This window comes from Tachyglossus aculeatus, chromosome 2 (genome assembly GCF_015852505.1).
Source record: "Tachyglossus aculeatus isolate mTacAcu1 chromosome 2, mTacAcu1.pri, whole genome shotgun sequence".
NCBI lineage: Eukaryota > Metazoa > Chordata > Mammalia > Monotremata > Tachyglossidae > Tachyglossus > Tachyglossus aculeatus.
In genome coordinates, this window is record NC_052067.1 from 167,095,136 (window position 1) to 167,108,329 (window position 13,194).

Consider the following 13,194-nt stretch of genomic DNA (forward strand, 5'->3'; position numbering starts at 1 on the left):
CGACCCCCAGCCTACGTCATCCCCCGGGCCTGGAATGCCCCCAGTCCCTCTGCCCATCCGCCAAGCTAGCTCTCTTCCTCCCTTCAAGGCCCTGCTGAGAGCTCACCTCCTCCAAGAGGCCTTCCCAGACTGAGCTCTTTCCTTCCTCTCCCCCTCTTCCCCTCTCCATCCCCCCATCCTACCTCCTTCCCTTCCCCACAGCACCTGTATATATGTATATATGGTTGTACATATTTATTACTCTATTTATTTATTTATTTATTTTACTTGTACATATCTATCCTATTTATTTTATTTTGTTGGTATGTTTGGTTTTGTTCTCTGTCTCCCCCTTTTAGACTCTGAGCCCACTGTTGGGTAGGGACTGTCTCTATGTGTTGCCAATTTGTACTTCCCAAGCGCTTAGTACAGTGCTCTGCACATAGTAAGCGCTCAATAAATACGTTTGATAATGATGATGATGATTCCTGCCTACAACGAGCTCATTATCCAGAGGCGGAGACAGACATTTATATGCATAAATAGATACATGAATAAATAAATGAATAATTACAGATATATACATGTGTGCTGTGGGGATGGGAGGGAGGATGAATTAAGGAGAAAATTAGAGTGGTGCAGAAGGGAGTGGGAGAAGAGGAGAAGAGGGCTTAGTCAGGGAAAGCTTCTTGGAGGAGATAGGCCTTCAATAAGATTTTGAAGTGGGGGAGAGCAATTATCTATCTGATTTAAGGAGGGAGGACATTTCAGGCCAGAAGTAGGATGTGGGCGAGATGCTGTCTTCTCTGTCTGGAGCACTCTTCTGCTTCCCATCTGGTAGTCCACTGTTTTTCTATTTTTATTTTTATTTTATATGGTATTTGTTAATTGCTTACTACATGCTAGACCCTGTTCTAAACTCTGAGGTAGACACAAGGTAATCAGGTTGGACATAGTCCATGTCCCACGTGGGGCTCACAGTCTTAATCTCCATTTTAAAGATGAGGTAACTGAGTCAGTCAGTCAGTCAACCGTATTTATTGAGTGCTTACTGTGTTCAGAGCACTGTACTAAGTACTAGGGAGAGTACAATAGAACAATAACCAGACAAATTCCCTGCCCACGATAAATTTACAGTCTAGAGGGGGAGACAGACATTAATAATAATGATAATGATCATCATCATCAATCGTATTTATTGAGTGCTTACTATGTGCAGAGCACTGTACTAAGCGCTTGGGAAGTACAAATTGGCAATAATTGCCAATAATAATTGGCAATAATGATAATAATTATGGTATTTGTTAAGCACTTACTGTTTGCCAAGAACTGTTCTAAGCACTGGGGTAGATACAAGGTAATCAGGTTATCCCTCGTGGGGCTCACATTTTTAATCCCCATTTTACAGATGAGGTAACTGAGGCACAGAGAAGTTAAGTGACTTGCCCAAGGTCACACAGCAGATGAATAAATAAATTACAAATATGTACATAAGTGCTTTGGGCTGGGATGAATGAAGGGAGGAAGACAGGGCGATGCAAAAGGGAGTGGGAGAACTGAGGCACAGAGAAGTTAAGTGATTTGCCAAAAGTCACACAGCAGACAACTGGAGGAGCTGGGTTTGGAACCCAGTTCCTTCTGACTCCCAGGCCTGTGCTCTATCTACTAGGTCACACTGCCTCTCTGTTCTCCCCATCTTCAAACCCTTCTGAGATCACACCTCCTCTGGGAAGCCTTCCCTGACAAATTCATTCATTCATTCAATTGTATTTATTGAGCGCTTACTGTGTGCAGAGCACTGTACTAAGCACTTGGGAAGTACAAGTCAGCAACATATAGAGACGGTACCTACCCAGCAGAGGGCTCACAGTCTAGAACGGGGGAGACAGGCAACAAAACAAAACATGGAGACAGGTGTCAAAATTGTCAGAACAAAAAGAATTATAGCTATATGTACATCGTTAAATAGAATAGTAAATATGTACAAGTAAAATAAATAGAGTAATAAATCTGTACAAATATAGACAAGTGCTGTGGGGAGGGGAAGAAGGTAGGGTGGGGGGGATGCGGAGAAGGAGAGGAAAAAGGGGGCTCAGTCTGGGAAGGCCTCCTGGAGGAGGTGAGCTCTCAGTAGGGCTTTGAAGAGAGGAAGAGCGCTAACTTGGCGGATGTGCAGAGGGAGGGCATTCCAGGCCAGGGGAAGGACGTGGACTGGGGGTCGATGGTGGGACAGGCGAGAGAGAGGCACAGAGAGGAGATTAGCAGCACAGGAGTGGAGGGTGCAGGCTGGGCTGTAGAAGGAGAGAAGGGAGTTGAGGTAGGAGGGGGCGAGGGGATGGACAGCCTTGAAGCCGAGAGTGAATTTTTGCTTGATTCGTAGGTTGATAGGCAACCACTGGACAAATCTCCCATCACCCCACCCTAGAGTTTCCAACTACCATCTTGGCCCGTCCCCTCCACCCTCAGTACTGGGTAGTCCCAGATTCACACCCCACCACAACCCCAGACATGTTGTGGGTGGGAAATATGTCTGTTTACTGTTATATTGTACTCTACCAAGCACTTAGTACAGTGCTCTGCACACAGCAAGTGCTCAATAAATATGATTGACTGACTGACTAGCACTTATGTGAGCACCTTACATACTTTATCGTTCCCCCTACTAGTAATGAGAAGGAGTTTGGCCTAATGGAAAGAGCCCAGGCCTGGGAATCAGAAGGACCTTGACGCTGCCAACCTCTTCCTCCACCCCACCTCACCCATTCACCAACTTGGTCATACCCTCGACCTCATCATCTCCTATCGCTGCACTGTGTCCACCCTCACCAACTCTGAAATCCCTCTCTCTGATCATAATCTTCTCACCTGCCTCCTCACTCATCATCATTATCATCATCAATCGTATTTATTGAGCGCTTACTATGTGCAGAGCACTGTACTAAGCGCTTGGGAAGTACTAATTGGCAACATATAGAGACAGTCCCTACCCAACAGTGGGCTCACAGTCTAAAAGGGGGAGACAGAGAACAAAACCAAACATACTAACAAAATAAAATAAATAGGATAGATATGTACAAATAAAATAAATAAATGAATAAATAGAGTAATAAATATGTACAAACATATATACATATATACAGGTGCTGTGGGGAAGGGAAGGAGGTAAGATGGGGGGATGGAGAGGGGGACGAGGGGGAGAGGAAGGAAGGGGCTCAGTCTGGGAAGGCCTCCTGGAGGAGGTGAGCTCTCAGCAGGGCCTTGAAGGGAGGAAGAGAGCTAGCTTGGCGGATGGGCAGAGGGAGGGCATTCCAGGCCCGGGGGATGACGTGGGCCGGGGGTCGATGGCGGGACAGGCGAGAGCGAGGCACGGTGAGGAGATCAGCGGTGGAGGAGCGGAGGGTGCGGACTGGGCTGGAGAAGGAGAGAAGGGAGGTGAGGTAGGAGGGTTACTTGGTATGGAGCCACTTAGGAGCCAAGTGCTCTGTCTTTCAGGGTGAATGGTCCCAGAAATCCTCCTGTCAGGACCCTGGATGTCATTACTATGGGCCTCGACGGGGGGTCATGTATTTACCCTGCTGCTGACATTGGATAATCGGTGGATGTGGAATGCTGCTGCTATCCTCACACTCCTTTCCCTTGTAAATATGTATTACTCCCTCACAGAGATCACCACTCTCTGGACCCCACCCATCTTTCGGAGCGCCTCACACCCCACCTCGCCGCCCTCTCCTCTCTACCCAGTCTTGATGATCAGATTACTGCTCTCAACTCTACCCTTTCTACTCAGCTAGACTCGCTCGCTCCCCTTTCCCTTTGCCGCTCTCGTACCACTAACCCACAGCCCTGGATCACTGCCACTGTCCACCTCCTTCTCTCTTATGCTCGAGCTGCCGAACGCTGCTGGCGAAAGTCTAAACACCATGCCAACCTCGTTCACTTCAAGTTTATCCTTTCCTGCCTTAACACAGCCCTCTCTTCTGCCAGACAAAACTATTTCTCCTTCCTCATTGACACCCATGCCCATCACCCCCGCCAGCTCTTCCGTACATTCAACTCCCTTCTCAGGCCCCCGGTTCCTGCCCCTCCTCCTTCCCTCACCCCCAACGATCTGGCCTCCTACTTCATTAACAAAATTAAATCCATCAGGTCCGAACTCCCCAAAGTCACTTCCCCCACTTCTCCAACTCCCCGGCTCTCAACACTGTCTGCTACTCTCCCATCCTTCCCAGTAGTATCCTCAGAGGAACTCTCCTCCCTCCTCTCAAGTGCCACTCCGGCCACCTGTGCTTCTGACCCCATTCCCTCTCATCTCATGAAATCTCTTGCTCCATCCCTTCTCCTCTCCTTAACTTCCATCTTCAACCGCTCACTCTCCACTGGTTCCTTCCCCTCTGCCTTCAAACAGACCCATGTCTCTCCCATCCTAAAGAAACCCTCTCTTGACCCCACCTCACCTTCTAGTTATCGCCCCATATCCCTCCTACCATTCTTTTCCAAACTCCTTGAACGAGTTGTCTACACGCGCTGCCTAGAATTCCTCAACAACAACTCTCTCCTTGACCCCCTCCAGTCTGGCTTCCGTCCCCTACATTCCACAGAAACTGCCCTCTCAAAGGTCACCAATGACCTCCTGCTTGCCAAATCCAATGGCTCCTACTCTGTCCTAATCCTCCTCGACCTCTCAGCTGCCTTCAACACTGTGGACCACCCCCTTCTCCTCAACACGCTATCTGACCTTGGCTTCACAGACTCCGTCCTCTCCTGGTTCTCCTCTTACCTCTCCGGTCATTCATTCTCAGTCTCTTTTGCAGGCTCCTCCTCCCCCTCCCATCCTCTTACTGTGGGGGTTCCCCAAGGTTCAGTGCTTGGTCCCCTTCTGTTCTCAATCTACACGCACTCCCTTGGTGACCTCATTCACTCCCACGGCTTCAACTATCATCTCTACGCTGATGACACCCAGATCTCCATCTCTGCCCCTGCTCTCTCCCCCTCTCTCCAGGCTCGCATCTCCTCCTGCCTTCAGGACATCTCCATCGGGATGTCCGCCCGCCACCTAGAGCTCAACATGTCGAAGACTGAACTCCTTGTCTTCCCTCCCAAACCCTGCCCTCTCCCTGACTTTCCCATCACTGTTGATGGCACTACCATCCTTCCCTTCTCACAAGCGCGCATCCTTGGTGTCATCCTCGACTCCGCTCTCTCGTTCACCCCTCACATCCAAGCCATCACCAAAACCAGCCGGTCTCAGCTCCGCAACATTGCCAAGATCCGCCCTTTCCTCTCCATCCAAACTGCTACCCTGCTCATTCAAGCTCTCATCCTATCCCATCTGGACTACTGCACCAGCCTTCTCTCTGATCTCCCATCCTCGTGTCTCTCTCCACTTCAATCCATACTTCACGCTGCTGCCTGGATTATCTTTGTCCAGAAACGCTCTGGGCATATCACTCCCCTCCTCAAAAATCTCCAGTGGCTACCAGTCAATCTGCACATTAGGCAGAAACTCCTCACCTTGGGCTTCAAGGCTGTCCATCCCCTCGCCCCCTCCTCCCTCACCTCCCTTCTCTCCTTCTCCAGCCCAGCCCGCACCCTCCGCTCCTCTGCCACTAATCTCCTCACCATACCTCGTTCTCGCCTGTCCCGCCATCGACCTCCGGCCCATGTCATCCCCCGGGCCTGGAATGCCCTCCCTCTGCCCATCCGCCAAGCTAGCTCTCTTCCTCCCTTCAAGGCCCTACTAAGAGCTCAGCTCCTCCAGGAGGCCTTCCCAGACTGAACCCCTTCCTTCCTCTCCCCCTCATCCCCCTCTCCATCCCCGCCATCTTACCTCCTTCCCTTCCCCACAGCACCTGTATATATGTATATATGTTTGTACATATTTATTACTCTATTTATTTATTTATTTTACTTGTACATATCTATTCTATTTATTTTATTTTGTTAGTATGTTTGGTTTTGTTCTCTGTCTCCCCCTTTTAGACTGTGAGCCCACTGTTGGGTAGGGACTGTCTCTATATGTTGCCAATTTGTACTTCCCAAGCGCTTAGTACAGTGCTCTGCACATGGTAAGCGCTCAATAAATACGATTGATGATGATGATGATGAAGTAACAAATAGGAGGAAGAAAGAAGCAGTGGATAAGTTGATGAGAGAGTGCTTAAGTCATTGTAGAACATTTATCAATCCATACCGTTTATTCATTCATTCAATCATATTTATTGAGTGCTTACTGTATGCAGAGCACTGTACTAAGCACTTGGGAAATTTATTAAACACTTACCTTGTGCTTATACTGAACATTTGGGAGAATACAACAGAGTTCATAGACATATTCCCTCACCACAAGGAGCTTACAGTCTAGAGAGGGAGAAAGACATGAATATAAATTAATAATTAATGAGATACAATTTATAGACAGGTAGGGCCGAGGATGGGCAGATACTAAGTGCCGAAAAGTCAGAGATTCATGTGCAATAAAATGAATTTTGTCACAGTTCAACACAGTTCACCAAAGACTAAGTGGGTCTTGGAGGGCCAAGAAGCCTCTCCAACATTTAGCCCAAAGGTCATGCAACTGACAACAAAGGACTATGGTAAACTTAAACTTGAAATACCATGCAAGAGAAGCAACAAAGCCAAGTGGATAGAGCCTGGGACTGGGAGTCAGAAGGTCATGGGTTCTAATCCCGGCTCTGCCACTTGTCAGCTGTGTGACCTTGGGCAAGTTACTTCACTTCTCTGGGCTTCAGTTACCCCATCTGTAAAATGGGGATTGAGACCGTGGTCCCCATGTGGGCAGGAACTGTGTCTAACCTGATTTGCTCTTATCCACCTCAGCACTTAATACAGTGCCTGGCGCATTCATTCATTCAATCATATTTATTGAGCGCTTATTGTGTGCAGAGCACTGTACTAAGCGCTTGGGAAGTACAAGTTGGCAACATATAGAGATGGTCCCTACCCAACAACAGGCTCACAGTCTAGATTGTAAGTGTTCAACAAATACCATAATCATTATTATTATTATCATTGTTTTCCATTATAGAGGCCTGGATAATACTGAGAGGATAATAATAGTTGCAGTACTTGTTAAGCATTTGCTGCATGCTAAGCAGTGGGATAATAATAATAATAATAATTTTTAATAATATAACAATATTATATTATATTATATTATATATCATATTATATTTTATAATACATTATTATATATCATATATTAGCACATATTATTTATATAATATATAATATTAATATAATATAATTGATAGTTATATTAATATTATGCAATATATAATATAATAATAATTATTGTTGTATTTGTTAAGCACTGACTATGTTGGACACAGCCCCTCTCCCACATGGGGCCCACAGTCTTGATCCCCATTTTCCAGATGCAGTAACCGAGGCACAGAGCAAGGTGACTTAGAGAAGCAGCGTGGCTCAGTGGAAAGAGCCTGGGCTTTGGAGTCAGAGGTCATGGGTTCAAATCCCGACTCCGCCACTTGTCGGCTGTGTGACTTTGGGCAAGTCACTTAACTTCTCTGTGCCTCAGTTACCTCACCTGTAAAATGGGTATTAAGACTGTGAACCCCCTGTGGAACAACCTGATCACCTTGTAACCTCCCCAGCGCTTAGAACAGTGCTTTGCACATAGTAAGTGCTTAATAAATGCCATCATTATTATTATTATTATGTGCCCTACTACGCACTGGGGTGGATACAAGCAAATTGGGTTGGACACAGTCCCTGTCCCACATGAGGCTCACAGTATAGGAGTGAGGGAGAACAGGTTTTGGATTCCCCATTTTACGGATGAGGAAACTGAGGAGCCCCAAAATTGAAGTGACATGCCCAAGGCCCCCCAGCTGGCAGGTCGGGGAGCCAGAGTTTGAACCTTCCTCCTCTGACTCCAGGCCTGTGTTCTTTCCCATCACTGCTTTTCATGCTATATCTCTCATCCTGTAGACATAAGCTATATACTAAAATACTAGGATTGACTCAGATTTCGTTTATTTATTTATTTATTTTACTTGTACATATCTATTCTATTTATTTTATTTTGTTAGTATGTTTGGTTTTGTTCTCTGTCTCCCCTTTTTAGACCGTGAGCCCACTGTTGGGTAGGGACTGTCTCTATATGTTGCAAACTTGTACTTCCCAAGTGCTTAGTACAGTGCTCTGCACACAGTAAGCGCTCAATAAATACGATTGATGACGATGATGATGATTTCATCAGTGACCCTAGTTTTCCAAGCAAGCAAAATCCCACAAAACTAGCTTTCCCTGCTTTTCTTAAAAAAAAATTCCTGAGACATTCCATAATTTATTGTAATTCCCACAACCTGAAACCTAATTTAAATCATATCTGTCATAATTTAAGCCAGATCCTCCTAGTTTCTAATCTGCCTCTTTTACCACTATTTTGATGTGTTCTTTTTTCTAACTAAACACAGGGACCAAAAAAAGTGATATCCTCCTTCTCAAAATCAAGGAAGCTACCTGGACTATTCGACTATTCAACTATTCTTTATCCAGAACAAAATGTCTAACACAAGACAAAATAAATATGCTTTTGTGGAAAAAGTCCCACTGCCATATGTTTAATAACTGAAACATTTTCTGCCTCCGTGTCCACAACTGAGGGGTTTGAAGATTTGCTTTCCGGCATAAAGCTGCTCTCCCAAATAGCTCGTTTCAGTTTAATTGATGCCCTAAAAGGAAACTTTTCCTCCCTTTCTTCCCCCCAAATGGCTCCAGAAAACTCCAGTGCTCTGACTGGCCTGTCTCAAGGGGTGCTAATTCTCCCTTATCTGCTCTTATTTCAGATCTTCTAATGTGCTAATTCCTCTTATCTAATCTGATCATATTTGCTGCTTCTCATCTTCTTCCAAAGTGGGAACAAGCTTGAAAAGCAGATTTTTATTTTTTTGCCAAGTTTTTCTTCTGGGCACTAACTCTACAATCCCTGGTGTGGTCTTTTCATTCAGTTCCACTGGGTTAGTTAACATTGGACTGAAACACAATTTATAAGAATTACAAGCAAACACACTTTAAATCTTTGTGCAGAAACACTCTGGGCATGTTACTCCCCTCCTCAAAAATCTCCAGTGGCCACCAGTCAACCTACTCATCAGGCAAAAACTCCTCGCTCTCTATTTATTTTATTTTGTTAACATCTTTTGTTTTGTTGTCTGTCTCCCACTTCTAGACTGTGAGCCCGCTGTTGGGTAGGGACCATCTCTATATGTTGCCAACTTGTACTTCCCAAGTGCTTAGTACAGTGCTCTGCACACAGCAAGCACTCAATAAATACAATTGAATGAATGAATGAATGAATAAACTTTTCCCAGTTAGAGCTTTATCAGATTAGAACATCCCATTTCCTTGATCTGCTCTTTCCCTCAGCCTGGAACTCCCTTCCGATTGGCATCCAAAAGGCCGGTAGTGTGGTCTAGTGGGAAGAGTCTTTAACTGCCTGGTCTCCCTCCCTCTTATTTTGCGAGCTCTGTGGGACAGGGACTGTTTCTGATCTATTTGCTTTGTGCGGGACATAGTTCTTGGCACAAGATAAGCATTTAATAAGCACTATAATTTTTTTAGTGGCATTTATTAAGTGCTTTAGATGCGCCAGCCACTGTACTAAGTGCTGGGGTAGATACAAGCTAATCAGGTTGGCTTCAGTCCATGACCCACATGGGGCTCATAGTCATTCATTCATTAATTCATTCAATCATTTATTGAAGGCTTACTGTGTGCAGAGCACTGTACTAAGTGCTTGGAAAGCACAATTCAGCAACGTGGCTCAGTGGAAAGAGCCCGGGCTTTGGAGTCAGAGGTCATGGGTTCAAATCCCAGCTCCGCCAATTGTCAGCTGTGTGACTTTGGGCAAGTCACTTAATCAATCAATCAATCAATCAATCATATTTATTGAGCACTTACTGTGTGCAGAGCACTGTACTAAGTGCTTGGGAAGTACAAGTTGGCAACATATAGAGACAGTCCCTACCCAACAGTGGGCTCACAGTGCCTCAGTTACCTCATCTGTAAAAGGGGGATTAAGACTGTGAGCCACCTGTGGGACAGTCTGATCACCTTGTATCCTCCCAGTGCTTAGAACAGTGCTTTGCACATAGTAAGTGCTTAACAAATACCATTATTATTATTATTATTAGATAGACAATCCCTACCCAACTACAATCAATCAATCGTAATTATTGAGTGCTTACTGTGTGCAGAACACTGTACTAAGCGCTTGGGAAGTAGAAGTTGGCAACACATAGGGATGGTCCCTACCCAACAGTGGGCTCAGGCTCACAGTCTTGAATCTCCACTTTACAGATGATGGAATGAGGCACAGAGAAGCAGCATGTCCTAGTGGATAGAGAATGGGACTGGAAGTCAGAAGGACATGGGTTATTTTAATCATTCAGTTGTATTTATTGAGCGCTGACTATGTGTAGAGCATTGCACTAAGAGCTTGGGAAAGTATGATAGAGTAATAAGGAGCGACAATCCCTGCCCCAAACCAGGTCTCAGTCTAGAAGTGGGGAGGCAGAAATTGACACAAGTAAACAGACATCAATGTAAATAAATAAAATGACAGATCTATACTGTGAGCCCACTGTTGGGTAGGGACTGTCTCTGTATGTTGCCAACTTGTACTTCCCAAGTGCTTAGTACAGTGCTCTGCACACAGTAAGCGCTCAATAAATACAATTGATTGATTGATTGATTAATTGTTGTGGGGCAGGGACAGGAGGAAAAGTAAAGGGAGCGAGTCATTGTGAAGCAGTAGGGAGGGAAAGCTGAGGGAAAGTGGGGCTTAGTCTGGGAAGGCCTCTTGGAGGAGATGTGCCTTCAGTAAGGCTTTGAAGGAGAGAAGAGTAATTGTCTGGAGGATTTGAGGACGGAGAGCATTACAAGCCAGCAGCAGGGCGTGGGACAGTGGTCTGTGGCGAGATAGGTAAGATGGAGGCACAGTGAGAAGGTTAGCACCAAAGTAGAGAATTGTGTCTATTGGTTTCTAGAAGGCATGAAGGGAGCTGAGGTAGGAGGGGGCAAGGTGATGGAGAGCTTTAAAGCCAATGGTGAAGAGTTTTTGTTTGATACTGAGGTGGATAGGCAACCGCTGGACATTTTTGAAGAGGGGAGTGACATGCCCTGAATGTTTCTGTAGAAAGATAATCCGGGCAGCGGAATGAAGTATGGACTGAAGTAGGGAGAGGCAGGAGGTTGGGAGGTCAGAAAGGAGGCTGATGCAGTCATCTAGAAAGGGTAGAATGAGTGATTGTACTAACGTGGTGGCAGTTTGGATGGGGTGGAAAGGGCAAATTTAATAATAATAATAATAATAATGATAGCATTTATTAAGTGCTTACTATTTGCAAAGCACTGTTCAAAGTGCTGGGGAGGTTACAAGGTGATGAGGTTGTTCCACTGGGGGGCTCGCAGTCTTAATCCCCATTTTAAAGATGAGGGAACTGAGGCCCAGAGGAGTTAAGTGACTTACCCAAAGTCACACAGCTGACAAGTGGTGGAGCCGGGATTTGAACCCATGACCTCTGACTCCAAAGCCCATGCTCTTTCCACTGAGCCACTCTGCTTTTCTAGAGAGGTTGAGATCTAGCGATTTTAGAGATGTTGTGAAGGTGATCTGACAGGATTTGATTGGATGTGTGGATTGAATGAAAGGGTGGAGTCAAGGATGACACCAAGGTTACTGCTTTGTGAGACCGGAAGGATGGTTGTGCCGTCTGCAGTGACGGGAAAGTTTGGGAGAGGATAAAGGTTTGGGAGGGAAGATAAGGAGCTCTGTTTTGGGCATGTTAAGTTTGAGGTGATGGGAGGACATCCAAATACAGATGTCTTGAAGGTTGGAGGAGATGTGAGCCTGGACAGAGCGAGGGAGATCAAGGGGGGAGATGTAGATTTGGTTGTCATCCTCATAGAGATGGTAGTTGAAGCCGTTGGAGTGAATGAGTTCTCCGAGGGAATGAGTGTAGATAGAAAATAGAAGAGGACCCAGTACTGAAACTTGAGGGACCCCCACTCTGCCACTTGTCTGCTGTGTGACCTTGGACATGCGCTTAGTACAGTGCTCTGCACACAGTAAGCACTTAATAAATACAATTGATTCATTGATTGATTGGACAAGTCACTTTACTTCGTCTGTGTCCCGATTACCTCCTCTATAAAATGGGATTAAAATCCCTCAAAAATCTCCAGTGGCTACCAATCAATCTGTGCATCAGGCAGAAACTCCTCACCCTGGGCTTCAAGGCTGTCCATCCACTGAGCTGAGAAGCAGCGTGGCTCAGTGGAAAGAGCACGGGCTTTGGAGTCAGAGGTCATGGGTTCGAATTCCGGCTCCGCCACGTGTCCGCTGTGTAACCTTGGGCAAGTCACTTAACTTCTCTGAGCCTCAGTTACCTCATCTGTAAAATGGGGATTAAGACTGTGAGCCCCACGTGGGACAACCTGATCACTTTGTATCCCCCCAGCGCTTAGAACAGTGCTTTGCACATAGTAAGCGCTTAACAAATGCCAACATTATTATTATTATTATTATTATTATTATTATTATTATTATCCCCTCGCCCCCTCCTACCTCACCTCCCTTCTCTCCTTCTCCAGCCCAGCCCGCACCCTCTGCTCCTCCGCCGCTAATCTCCTCACCGTTAGGCCTCGTTCTCGCCTGTCCCGCCGCCGACCCCCGGCCCACGTCATCCCCCGGGCCCGGAATGCCCCCAATCCCTCTGCCCATCTGCCAAGCTAGCTCTCTTCCTCCCTTCAAGGCCCTGCTGAGAGCTCACCTCCTCCAGGAGGCCTTCCCAGACTGACCCCCTTCCTTCCTCTCCCTCTCGTCCCCCTCTCCACCCCCCCCATCTTACCTCCTTCCCTTCCCCACAGCACCTGGATATATGTATATATGTTTGTACATATTTATTACTCTATTTATTTATTTATTTATTTTACTTGTACATATCTATTCTATTTTATTTTGTAGTATGTTTGGTTTTGTCTCCCCCTTTTAGACAGTGAGCCCATTGTTGGGTAGGGACTGTCTCTATATGTTGCCAATTTGTACTTCCCAAGTGCTTAGTACAGTGCTCTGCACACAGTAAGCACTCAATAAATACGATTGATGATGATGATGATGATTAAGACTGTGAGCCCTCTGAAGGACAGGGACTGTGTCCAACCCAATTATCT